We start from the raw sequence: 15,338 nt of genomic DNA, 5'->3' as shown, positions 1-15,338 counted from the left end.
TGTTATACCTAAGAGTACACGATGAGTTACAACTTAAGATCAAAATGGAGATTATTGGTTAGGTACCTACTCATTTTAATTTTGATCGTAATTCTCTATACCAAGTAAAAACTAGGTTATCTTTTACCGTTTACAAAATATGTACTTATTTACGAAGTACGTAAAAACATGTAAAATAATAATTAAGGTTTATTTCAATCGGAATGTTCTAAAACACGTACATTTTCTATTAGAACAAAATTATATTTTTACAAAAGAAATCCGTTCCCTAGTCATTACCTCCCTAATACTTTCTGCAGACACAACATTATTATAAAAGTAATACACATAATTACTAAATATAGTATAAATTAATGTAATGTGTATTCATTATGATTTCATTAAATTAACACATAATTTATATAGTAACATACTGACATAGTGTATTAGTATTACTGCATTAGTGTGCATAAGTTTCAAAATGTACCTATGCAGTAATCAGTATTAGTACCTACAACCTACATACGTGGCACATCTTACCTCTATATGTATAATGGTTTTTACAATGTCTCTCTATTCAAAACGTGTTCCTTCCAAAAACCACTATTTTCAGGAATAGTGATTATCTGTTGCAACGATCCAGACAATTGAGAAAGGTTAAGAAATAAGTGTATAACTTTTAAAAATCAAAATTTTATCTATTATAAATAAGCAAAATTTACAAGGCCGTCACCCGTAGTATCGAAAACAATGTTGATGAAATCAATTAATATTGCTATATGGTAGGTTTACTCGATGGAATGCAGTCAACCCCGCCGTAAATATGGCCAATGGCTGTATACATTTTATGTAGAGGGTAAAACAGATTGAACTGACAGGTGTAATTAACCAAACTGAATATTACGAATATGCAATTTATATTATCATATATATATATTTTTTTAATGTTACTGTTAGTTATGTATTAAAATAATAATAATATATAATATCGTATAATAATAAGTACAAAAGTTCTAAATCTAAATAGTTAATTTATTGCATTTGACAGATATTTCTGTTACACCTTGTACCTATACGTACTATACACCAACCTCTAAAACGAGTGCAAATGTGGATGATTTATTTTTGTGTGTCACACAACAGCTGTGCTACAGCCTACAGCAATAATCTATAAACCACATAATCAAAATAATTATCTAACATCATATTTTATATCGGGACTCGCGGGATAGGCTTACAGAATCTTGGAAATGCATCCAAACTTGGATGAGTGAGGTTATTAAATTATCAGTATAATGACGGCCGCTCTAAAGTCTAAACCAAACATATTATCAATAACACTCTGCAGACTCAATGCACTTGGTTATTAATATTTTATAGTATTATTGTACTATTTTGAGAACCGGAAACACTTAGGTTATAAATCACATTATAGGCGTTATCTTCATTAACATTATGTGCGCGAAAGAAAAACAGTGTACACAAAAATACGTAGGTATTGAATACATAACAATATTTGTACAGTTTTAAATTAAAACTCAATGACCTATACCTAACCGAAGTGACGACGGATAATATTGTCAGCACTCAATGGTATAAACACCTCTAGACAATATAAATTTCATAATTACTGCTCGTAATTCACCCATTCCGACAACACATTTAGTGTAACAGTCACACGGGCTGTTATATTGAAAAGTATCTTTAAAACATAAAATTATAAAACGATCTTTCATGCGTACTGTGGTCACCTGGGGGTATATATTTTCCCCGTCTACCCACTACAAACGCGTGTTTTAAATGTTAAATTGTTGTCCAGTAGAATCGATTCAGTGTTTTTAATGTTTTTATCTTTAATCTTTAAGTAAACTGACCTGCTAGTTAGGTTATTATTGATATTTACATTTCCGAACAAACTAAGAACATTTTAAAATTGCAATATTTTATATTCTGTTCTATTTCTATATAGGTACTATAAATTTCACATTCTACTATTATTTTAAATTATTCTTAAATTTAAGTTTGCCAATAAATTCCATGACATTTTCATAAAATCGGTTCTGCTGAACTCAAATTCATTATATTATACGATTGTAAGACAAAACAACACACCTACCTACGTAGGTATACCTAACCTCCAAACGCCAAAATTGTTCGTCCCGTTTTTATACATCATATTATTATAATATTATGATTATCTCCTACCAATATTACCATAAATTTACCTAATAAAATGACTGCAGATATAATATAGCGTTAAAATATTAGCTCTGTATAATGTTTATTATACAACGTTCAACAAGTCGATGTTCAACGTTAACATTATTATTATTATTAGTACAACGTATTCTGTTTATTCAGTGTATAATGCATAATTGTATACTATACGTCTTAAATATACATATTAAATATTATATAGGATGGGAGTGGATAAACAATACAAATAGCTTTAATGTCGTGTATATCATCGTCCGCTCGTCGTATATGTGTTTTATGTAAATAATTATGAACAATATGTTATTATATAGGTACATCAATTATTTATAATAAAGACACTCGATTTCCTGATGCGTATAATACATTTTAAATTGCATTTTTTAGTTTCAACTCGCGATATATATACCAATATACCATAACCAAATTTTTAGAGAACGAATAATTGAACAACTTATTTTTTTTAGAAAATGTTGATGCATCTAAATCAAAATTTGATTTTTGGTTTCTTCGTTATATCACACGATGTACAAATAATAATAATTAATAATCCTCAGTAATGGTTTACATTTACATAAAAATTAGTCTAGTATACAGAAATACTCTTTATATACTCAGATAATTTTTCTAATTATAAACTTTTATTAATGCCAATATTAATTTCTAGGTATAAATGTATAACTATTTAAACATCATCGTATCTGTAAACCTATACATTATTATGGACTGTTATCCTTTCTCCTTAGTTCATAAAACATTAAAACTACTAAGTTTAATAATTCAGAAATCATACTAGTTTGAGTTTCGATTTGTTGGTCAATATTTAAAAAGAAATTATCTGCTTATCAAATTACTTTTTGCTAATTATTTAGAAAAATACATTTGTATCTCCACAGGATAGGTAGTAGGTACTATACTTAAATAGTTAAATTATATACAAAATATAAGAGTATTACCTATTTCAAAATATAGTCATGGAGTAGGTACACTTAAAAATTCCAAAAATTAGAATTTAAACTATTTAATTTTTGAAGAAAACGAAAACACCTCGATTCAATCTTGTTTCGAATATTATGGCTGAGACACTCACAAACCTTGATTTGCACACGTGCGTCCCAAAAATATTTGGCAGTTTTTACTTTTCGCCAATCTTTAAGTACTAAAAGGCCCCCAAAAAATAGTGACAGAGTCTCTGTTTTTTTTTAAATCAGGCTCTAGTGTCCATATATGATAGTAATAATAATATTATGTAGTCGCGTACCTACTCTTTTATTTAGTTATTAGTTATACATAATACAACAAACTTTTATACAGTATTTAAATTATTCTTGAAAAATTATACTTATAATTTATATAATATAGTAACAGTATAGTAATAGTCAATATACCTATAAAGCCTATAGGTAAATAAATAAGACATAACATACACCTCGTTGAAAGGACCTATATATGACTTTAGGTATAATTATTGATTTATGTATATGGCTCGCGAATCGAGGGTGAAGCTTGAAATTATTTGTTCACATACTATTCAGTTAGATGCAGTGTTGTTCCAAGATAACAAAAATAATATCTAGATAAGAAAAAGATAATTTTCAATCCCTTCCCTCGAAATTGTGTATGTCAATATGTCTTGATAATATTATACCCCCAGAATGTNCAAAAAAAAAAAAATTAATTTCCAGTTACGGCCTATACTTTCGACTATTATGCATCACTATTGTTATATTTAAATTTCAAATAGTGCCCGGTACACAAATAGCAACTTTATAGCAGCTTTTGAATTGAATTTTATTTTATTTTTCGTAGCAGGTATTTAAATTAAGATTTTGAATATCAATAACATGAGCTATCATCATAACCTAACCATAAACTTATTTTCAATGTTTGTAATGATATAATTTAATAAATAACTTTTATTAGTAATTTAATTACAATATTGTTATTAATATTTACTTAATATTAAGTATCTTTTTTAGTTTTATTTTAAATTAATAAATTGATTTTATGTCCTTTTAAATTATGTTTTAATTTTTTACGATGAAATTACACTACCTACCTATTATGTTAAAAATATGAGCCTTGTTCGCAGCACAATAAAATACCACCACTGGTATGCATTATTTGTGCAGAAGCCTAGGTACCAAAATTACAGTAATTTTATAATGTAATTTTATATATATATATTATATATATGTGTGTGTACCCACTCGTATAAAATATAAATGAATTATAATTTATACGTATAATGATATGATGCTTAAAACATTGTTTTCCTTGTTATATTTCACATATGTATGCCAACTCATAACGTTATAATAGGAAATAATATATGAGTCATTTAATTCGTAGTGAGTAAAGCGGAATAGCGGTGTTAGCTTATTAGGTATGATTTTGTATGATACATCAGCTGCTATATAATATAATTAATATAATAATATGCATAGAGGTGGTTTGAAAGTATTGTATATTTAATAATGTAAGACACTGCACGAACACTCACCAGCCCCACTCTATCACTCAGTATATAATACCACAGTATTACAGACTACAGTTCAGAGTTCTGTTTGTCTAAAGACTATAGTTTAAGAAAAGTAACTGAATGCATTTAAATCGCAATTTTCATTGAATATAGTTTATTGAAAATTCAATGACATTATGTAGGCGCAATTCGTTCTGCAAATAACTACTTAGTTTTAATCTAAATAGCACAAAAATTAACTAGAAAATCCAAAAAGTCGTTATTTACTCGACACAATTTTGTGGTACCTATATGAACCTCGTGATTAAATTTCAAATCAACGTGTCAATCGATTGAAAATTGAAAATTTTTATTTATTAATTATTACTTATAAATTATAAGTTATAATACTTATTACAGTCACAGGATTACAGGTGAGACAGGACAACAACCATAGTCCATAATCGAAAAAGTTTAAACTAAAAGAACTCGCGATAACGTAAATATGCAGCGATTAAAATAATAGAAATAGAGATTATTTACAAGGGATTGTACATAATAATATTCAAATGCAAATTTAATTATGCATTTTTTTTACCAATAAAATATGATTTTAAATTCTGAGCGTAGCGATGAATGTATTGATTTTACAATGATGTGTGTTTTTATATTTTTTTTTTTTTGTGTGTCTGTCATCATGGTTTCGAGCATTAAAAGTGCTTGGATTTTCTTCAACAGCAACTTTTCTGGTAGAAAAATGAATCTAGTTTGTGCGCTTGGGAGGTCAAAATTTAAAATTCCCAATAGTTTTCAAAAGCGACAGGAAAAACAAACAAATAATTAAAGAAAACCGGGAATTTTTACTCAAAATAAGTTTTCGAAAAATCGATTTTGGTTTTTAGTACCAATTCTAAATTCACTTATTACAAAACACTAAACAGAATATTTTTGGACTACTTCGATACATAAAAATCAAATTTTAGACAAGTAATTTGATCCAGAGTTTAGAGTCTAAACTTTGGACAGAAATAGATTTAGTGAATCAACGTTTTGAGGAATTCAAAATGTTGGTCCATTTGTCAGAAATTTGATTTTTTAAATCAAACAGGTAAGTATTCGAATAATATTTTGGTTTGGAATATATGAAAATATAGATATATTGTTACTCAAAGGAGTGAAATTTAATTAACTTAAACATTTATAGGTTATAAAGGTTATAACGATAAAACATAGAAAAAATACAATATTTTTAAAAAAAATGTTGGTTTGTATAGTATCGATGACTTAAAATTATGTAAAAATGTAGAATAAATATTTTCAAAAACGTTCGTATTTTTCTGAAATAATGAGTGTTCGCCCCATGCAATATATCATCATAATTTTGCATGGAAAATTATTGATTTAAAAAACAAAATGTATTTGTTGCATCGAAAACCATCGCAGTATTTAAAATGATTAAAACAATTTTAATAATTCAATAACTAACTTATGCGGGTATTATAAGTATTTACACGTACCAATATAATATAGTCCTTATATTTATGTCTATTCGTATAGAAATAATACTTTTGTTACCTATTGTACATTTGTACGCCACCAGTGTCGTAAGCTGGTGAAATATATTTTAAAAAAACATTCCAAATATTATGTAGGTAGCAGGAGGTTCATACTCTTAAGAAAAATTATTTCAGATGTTATTCTAAAACTAGTCAGTTTCGAATATATGTATTTGAGTATTTATACAGTTTTTGTATACACCTAATACGTTAATATTTTCAGATAATTTGAAAATAAAAAATATTACTTTATCTAATAAATATCATCAATGTGCGATGTGCCCGTGACTCGCGGTACTAACATTTTCAGTGGAGCATTACCTAGTCTAATAGTCTATAGCCAATAGGGAAATGTACAGATTTTACTTATTTTTTTATAAACGTGACGTGTTTAAAACGTTCGTAATAATCCAACAGTTTCACCACATTGGCATTTGACGACAACGTCACAACGACGGTCTGCAATTTATAGAACGTGATGGTAATATATTATACATACATAATTGCATATTGTTTGTATACATTTATGTACAATAATTTTTGTAAGGAATAAGAACAAATTGGTTTAAATCAGTGTTTCCCAACCTTTTTACCACCACGGACCACTTCCACAATATTTTATAGGTCGCGGACCACCTCAATTTTACACAAACTAGGAAGACCTTTTTTTTTTTTTTGCTCATTAACAAGAATACACAAAATTTATTAAAAATTTTTTATTATTTTACTGTACTATTATACATAATTATTTAATTATTAAACTTTACTAATAATTTACTTAGTGTGATTTTTGTGGCTGCATTTCTTTGACCAGTTTTTCAATTCTAGGATGAATGTTGCTAATGGCTAAACGCATGTCGTCACTTACGTCCAAGCGATTTCTCTGTTTATTTTTGATCACAAGTAGACTGGAAAATCCTTGTTCACACAAATACGTAGTTGAAAATACTACTAAATAACGTAAGGCAATTTCCCGTAGTTGAATATGTAATGTTGCCCTTCTGCACCAAAATTCCTCAAGGTTCATACCAGAATCAAACATATTTTTGCAGTCAGAGTCATTTTGCAGTTTTAATAGAAAACTAAGAAAGGTACCGCGGACCACCTATGACTGGCCCACGGACCACCGGTGGTCCGCGGACCACCGGTTGGGAAACACTGGTTTAAATCAAAATATAGTGTTCAATAATTGATGCCTATGTAGACAGTTGTATTTAAATGATACTTCATTTAATGATTAAGATTAAAAAAATATAAACACTTACCTACTGAGTATGCAATCAAATACCGGAAATCAAATACTTAACAAGTTATATAGGTATTAAATTTATAATTGACGGGGTGCTGGGTGATTCTTGCTCATCTAAATTAAAAGTCCTAACACTCATTATCTCGAAAATTAGAATTATTGTTTTTGGGAATATTTTTTTTTCCCAACTTTAAACTTGTACAAAACGTCTTGAAAAAATGATTTCAATTATATGCACACATTTTTAATTTTATATTCCAAAATAAAATATTCTTCTGAGAGTTCTTTACGGACATAAAAATCCAATTTCCTAACGAGTCATTATTTAATTATAATGTGTATAGTATTTAAAGTTAATATAATATATTAGCCGAATGAAGTGCATTTGAGCTATTGAGGTACGTCACAAAATGTCGGCCCACCATTAATATAATTTTTTCTCAACTATTTCGTTCTGTGAAAATAATATATTTCTAAAGACGTTATGATACTTTTCGATAAAATGGGCAGTGATTACCTTTAAAAGAGTCGATTTTGTACATAGGCAGGTGTACTTTTAAGTAGGTACCTTTATAATGTAATGCATTATTTTTATGCTTTTATAACCGGCGCACAGTATTTGATAATATTTCTTCGTGTGGAAAACCGAGTGGATTATAATATCATATAAACTGTGAACAATTTACTGTACGGTGGTGCGGCGTAATATTGATCTGGATAGTTTTTGTGTCAACACCCAGTACTTCGAGGCTACTACCTATATGTGCAGTATATATAGCAGCCGTGTGCTGTATATCTAGTTAACCGCAAAACATCCTCATTCCGGTTCGTATTATTACATCAACGGAAAATAAAGTGATAGAATTTCCTGCAGGTACCTTTATTACAAAAAAACAAAATGTTATATGACGCGAACGCATACACATTGGTATTATAATAATTTATTTACAGGTAGGCGTATCACTATAGATTTTATATGTACGCCTTTATAAGTAATGCTTTAATAAAAAAGAAAATATATACTGACCACCTGATTAGTATTGATAATAAGTAATAACTAATAACTAATATTATAGGAGTACATATTAGACACACTTATAATAAACCATCACGGACTGAGCTGAGGAATATAGATCTGAGATATAAAATCAATATAATTTTTATCATAACATTAAAATAATTACCTAATAACATTATATGATTATCATAACAATATAAGACACAATGAAGTATGAAATAAGATTCCACAGTAAAAATAACTTAAATTGTAATTATAATGTAGTTGACCAAACACAAAAATATCACATACAACAAATTTAGTACACATTTAAGTTTATCCATATTATAAATACTACTTCTATTATTATTATTAGGATAATTATCATAGTATTTAATATTGTTATTTGTTATTACTTATTAGTGCAGTAAAATAAACACAGCCAAAAATGTACATAGTATTTAAATATTTAACATTTTTATTCATAATTTGATGTCCGGAAATTGATAATAAAAATTAAAAACGTAATTTTCCTGAAGGAACTGAAAATGTTTGCATAGAAATTATAGTATTTCATGAAAAAAATACATATATACATGAACCTAAAATTAATAAATTGAACATTTTTTTTTTTCAAAATGAAATAATGGCTGTCATTCATTCAATTTTGAACTTAGAGCCAAGTATTAAGAGTCAAATTGACATGGAAAAATGAGGTCAATCTAAATAATGTGCTGAAAATAGGTGTTACCTTTAAGAAAAATACATTTTGCACTGTGCATACGCTCGCCGTGAGTATAAAAAATTTGAAAATCTCACCAAATATGTATTTTAGTACCTCTAAGCCCCTCCCCAAATTAATATCAGGCCGAAATATTTAGAGTTACCTTAAATCGTGATCACACTGCGTATCTTGGTGTCCACCTCTCTAGTTACCTCATTTCTCTTTGGTACAAACAATTTACTCTCACAAGTAACAAGTTTACTCTTACAGTCTTGGGTGGTATAGTCGGCGGATATATTTGGAGAAGAAGTGAGGAACCTTTAATAATCGTTTTTCTAGACTTGTTGTTATATATTATTATAAATTGTATTATTAAATAGGTATTTATTAAATCTACTCATGGATATCCATATATCGAGTACAGTTCTTAGGCACTTAGTAGGTACTACCTTATAGACTTATTCATAAACAATTTAATGTGAATGATTTTAAATTGATTTGCATTAATAATTGAACTTTTAGTATAAACGTTTATTGTTTCTTTATAGGCTTTAATAGACCATGAGCATAACACAAGATACAAACAAAATATAAACACACGCATGCCAAATTATAAAAAAGTATTTTATAAAAGGTATAAGTTTATATCAAATATTAAGTATTAAAATTAATAATTTTCATAATTTAAGATCCTTCAAACATTGTTATGTTAGATATTTTTACTTACCTATTTTAGATTCCGAGCAAAGCGATGAATGTATTTTAATTCATATCTGTTATTTGATACCTTATAGACTTATAGTTTATATTCATATGATGTTGAAATTTAGAAAGGATTGCTCCACCTGTATACAAGATTAACTTGTAGGGGGTGCCGCAATATTGATAATCCAAAAATATCATGTTATTAAATGTGCCATCTGTGGCTACTGTTGCAATTAAATTCAAATAATATTATTTAAAAAAATATATAGATGGTAAATCGCATTTTAACTGTTTAATCGTTTGAAAACAATTATAATACAGCATACTTAACATTTGACTCGGATGTGTTTAAATATTTTGAAGTTATTATGTGTTACTAAAATACTTTTCGGTGGTCGCAGCCAAATAAATACTCACGATTCCTTCTTTTAAAAATGTGTCCATCATAACTCTTAAGCTTGAAAGATTTTCTACAAAATAATATTTACATTTGTAGTATGATCGCCAATTATTTTATAGTATAATATGATCGTTAACAATATAATATTTAAATATAAAGTTAAGCGTTTTCCAACTACTATGTGTATAATATAAACTCTACAGTCAGAAACTCAGAAAACAACATACAATAATAAACAGTGGCTTGGTGTAGCTTGGTGTTTAGCTTCAGTCACAAAAGTGTTCTGAGTGCCAACGCCAGCCGGTATCACTAGTTCCCAGATGGGTGACCACCCCGGTTCTAGTGCCAAATCCTTGCCACACATAAACGTCTTCCGAAGTAACTGTGCCCTCCCCCACAGTAAAAACCAGCTAATAACTATGCAGTTGGTGCAGAAAAATTATATGAAATAAAATAAATGATACAACATTCAATCATCTGTTAAGTGCTTAGTAGGATGTACTCTGACTTGCTAAGGAAGAACACATTAAGTTTCCTTCGTGTAATTTTGAGTAAAATTAATTTTTATATTTCGTAATTATTGGTAGTTATTTTTTCATAAATATAATATTTTTCTAAGTAAAATACATAATTTAGTTTTGGAATATATAAGTACCTGATAAATGCCACGGAACTGTTCAATTTTATTTCACCGAGATATTCTGATTTTGAGATCTTATTAAGTATGTATGCTATTGATTATTTACAATTGTTTAGTTAGCAAAAATGCCGTAATAATGAAGTAGGTACCTATCATTATTATGAAGTTTATTTCGTAAGCGAGTAGTGTAGGTACTCATTTTCAAAATTAGCAAAAATTAAAACTAAAACTTCATATTATATTCGCAATAAAATATTATGAAGAACTGAACCAAATATATTATGCATGTAGGGTAGCAGTGTATGACAGCGAATTCCCAAACAGTATCAGTAATTTAAAATTAAATTATGAGATATAGGCGATACGGCATAGGTAATGTCGATCAGTTTCCTAAGCAACAATGTAAATATAGCAAATCATAGCAAATATAGATTATGAGTACCTAACTGCAGAGAACCTAAGTGAAACCGCAGTATATGAATTTTGACATGCGACAATTTTTCTTAGCAAACTGTGACTACGACGTTTTTGCTAGTTTAAGCGATTGCGGCAATATTGCAGTTTTATTACAAGGACAATTAATGTCTGGATAAATAACCACAGAGACGGTATTTTCACTTAAGAAAAATGTGTAAAATATATTGTATAGTATTATTTAATTTTAATTTTTTTTTTAGAATTTAGGCATTTTTTCTTAGCGGGGCAGTACATTTAAAATACGGTATTTACTACTATTTAGTGACTACTAAACCATAATTTTATGACAATTATTATAAGATGGATTTCGTCCAAGAAAAAAACCGATTAATTATAATATGCGTAGTTATAATATATTGTGTCAACGATCCAATATAATATATTGCTATGTAGTGTATTATACAAAGTAGTATTGCATGTGTAACTTTCTGAAAAAAAAAATCGTTCAAATATACCTAATATAATATATTTTTAAAAACATCAACGATTAATATGATACGGTAGGTAGGTAAATTTTGTTAAAATTTTTAAATAGATAATAAAACAAATTTGGGCAAGTGGGCATTTACCGCTTTGGGGTTTCATTGATTTCGCCAGACCTTTTTTTATTAGGGAATAATGTACATCGATTCCGCCACTGAGAAATAATCTTCCCTTACAAAAATTTTGGTTTGGTTTTACTTTCATAGCTATATTATAAATATTATATTAAATGAAAACACTATATAAAAATTATAGTTTTATAGATATCTGAAATATTGACTTGTTATTTGCTAACTGATGATTTAATGTAACGTGTAGATGCGTAATGCCGTGCGTAGACGACTCATAAATCATAATATTGTGATTTGCACAAATTCATTAATCTATTAGGTCTCGACTTGTACTGGTGTCGTTTAAAAAAAACCTCTTTTAAAATCAACTCAAAAGAGAACTTACTGATTTCACCCAAAGCTCTTCAAAAATTATTAACTGAAAATATCATTGAAAATGACTACCTATGTTGACAATTTTAAACAACGTATTTAGACATCGAAAAAGTAAAAACATGTACCCCTTCACTTCCAAAAAATCTAGTCGAAGTGTCTGAAGCTATGAATAATGTTGTTTTTGAATAGTGTGTTTTTCTACAAATAATAATCTGAAGGCTCTAATCTTGTCCAATATGATATTTGTTAATAGTACAATTTCTTCATGTTTTTTTTACCAACTTTTTACAATCCATATAAATATAAGTGAATGAGCATTATGTTCCATTATTTTTTTTTATTAACTAACAAAACAATAAATACATATGTATTAGCATTTACTTTTTTAAAAACAAAGATACATTTAAATTGTGACCGATTTTGAAGAATCTATTCGTTCTGGTGCAAAACTAATTTGGCAATTTATACAAGTAATTCGATTGTATTTTTTTTACATTGATTATTTATTTTATTTAAATTATTTAAATGATCAGTAAAACTGTTGAATTACTTTGTAGATATTTTATTATTATTTTAACATTTACATTTTGAGGTAAAAATTGGTAGTAGGTGGAATCGATAGGTCCCCTGTCACTCTACTGTACAGTTTAGGTGGCGGTAGGGTCACTGTAGTCTGTAATGCACATGTTCAATTTGAATTCAATCCTATGTGGGCATGTGGTTATGTGATACAACATTGTAAGCGAAAAACGATACAGAACCTTGTCTGACGCCAGGGAATTGGGCCACAATTAACCTTTTTTAAAAAATGTCAAGATAATTGGACCACTATTTTCAACGATTTGTTATTATGGTATCCGGTAATTGCGGGCCACTATTAAATTAATATGCCATGTTTAAGTAACTAGAATACCTGCAGTGCATACGAAATCCTACATGAAATGTACAGAGTGCTATATCAAAAGGTAATGAAACGGTATAGAATTAGCAAGGGCTGACCATCAAATGAAATGGATAAAAATATCTAAAAGCGTAATTTACAAATATTATAGAACACTGCGATCGTTGATTGCAAACTATACGATCCACATTTAGTATTATATTATGTGGTTCGGTATTCGGTAATATATATATATTATATATATAACAACTTTATTAGTCAGGTTGCCAAAAGGGACAATATACATATTCAATATTAATACACATAAGATTGTGATAAAATTATACCAGTAAGGCAGTAAATGATATAAATTTTAAAAATAATTAGTTATTATAAAAAGATAAAATATTGAGGTACTAGGTAGGTAAAATTGATGAAGATAAAAAAAAGAATTTATATGTATACCTATTAGAAAAAAATAAGAATAGGTAATTAGTTGATAAACGTTGTATATTTGTACATTTTTGTGTTATACATGTAGGTATGGCCCAATCTCCGGACCCACTTTAAAAATATCGATTTATTTTCTGGCCCAATATCCGGTAGGTTTATTGATTTTACGGCACCTAATGTTAGTTCATTTTTTTTGTATGGAGACACCTATTATTATAGAAAAATGCTTAGATGTTTGATTTCAGAATCTTTTCAGGTACTATAGGGTATTCTTGTTGGTACTTCAGGGTGTAAAAATAAATTCCCAGAACTTAAATTAATAAATGAAAAATCGATTTTCTTATTTTGTTGCATATCAAAAACTAATAATTGAAGATGCTGGATATTTTAATTTAAATGTTTGTAGGTATTATTGGTATTAATAATTTCTGTGAATGGTATACTTTTCAAAATATTTTTAACTATTTATACGAGTAGGCATCATTAATTGTTTTTCTATACCTTAATGTCGGTATAACTTTTTTTGACGCGGTCAAAAACTCAACGCTTACATGAATCATTAAAAGGGTTTATTTCATAATTTAGTTTTTTTTGCAAATTAATGTCAGATATTAATTAGTAACATTTGTTAGATATACATCAAGAATGCCAATATGAAATTAAAATCAGTACATTTTCTGAAAAATATAAATGTTTCATTAAATTAAGAATGGTTAAATGGATAAAAAATTTAGTCATGGAAATTTCAAAACCTATAATCGTTTTTTGAAAAATTGGCCTAGTTCAAATTTCAACCTACCGCGTTCGCGTATTACTATAATATCAATAGGTAAGAATAAATCACAAATTAAGATATACTACCTTAAAAGTTATAATGTATATCTTAATTCGTGGTACAAATATAATGCATAGGTATATCATAAAATATACCTACTTACTACTTAGTCGCATTATAGTCAGTCACACTGTCTACGTTTAGAATCGTTTTTCGTATGGAATCATTAATCATTGAAATAAAATTTAAAAGCTACAAGAACAAGATACAAAAAAATAAATTATTCACACTTACAATGCAAAATGTTTAGTAAAAAACAACGAACTCCCAATAACTATAATGCAAAGGGTTATTTTCTTGAAGCCCGAAACAAAATTCAACAATGTTTGAATTAGGTATGCTACTACAGTTATACAGGTTTATATATAATAATTTTTGATCTTGTATTTAAACTAACACAGCACAGTTTAAATATTTAAATAACCAATTTTTATTGCCTATAACACTGTAACGAGTTATCTAATAATGTCTAACAAATATAACCGTAGAACACACTTTTAAGTTATAATAAACGTTAAGTATATTATCCTAACTTAAAATATTATAATAATTGTAGTTCATTCTTTTTTGATCAAAATATTAGTAATAATAACATTATATTTTATGCAATCAATACAAAATTTATAATAGTTATTAGTTGTTAACAATTTAACTGGTTTTTAAAAATGATCTCTTATATATGCCGTTCATTATTAATCAAGGAACTAAATCAATACACTGCATAAATATATAATATCAACTTTCACACAAGAAAACCTTCAATGTGCCAAATTTACGATTATGTAGTTTTGGTGTCAAAAAATTCAGAAAAAAATTAGCTATAAGTTAATAATACTTTC

The sequence above is a fragment of the Myzus persicae genome, unplaced genomic scaffold (genome assembly GCF_001856785.1).
Source record: "Myzus persicae strain clone G006 unplaced genomic scaffold, MPER_G0061.0, whole genome shotgun sequence".
Classification (NCBI taxonomy): domain Eukaryota; kingdom Metazoa; phylum Arthropoda; class Insecta; order Hemiptera; family Aphididae; genus Myzus; species Myzus persicae.
The sequence above is the reverse complement of the archived record's forward strand: the minus strand, read 5'-3'. Positions refer to the sequence as shown.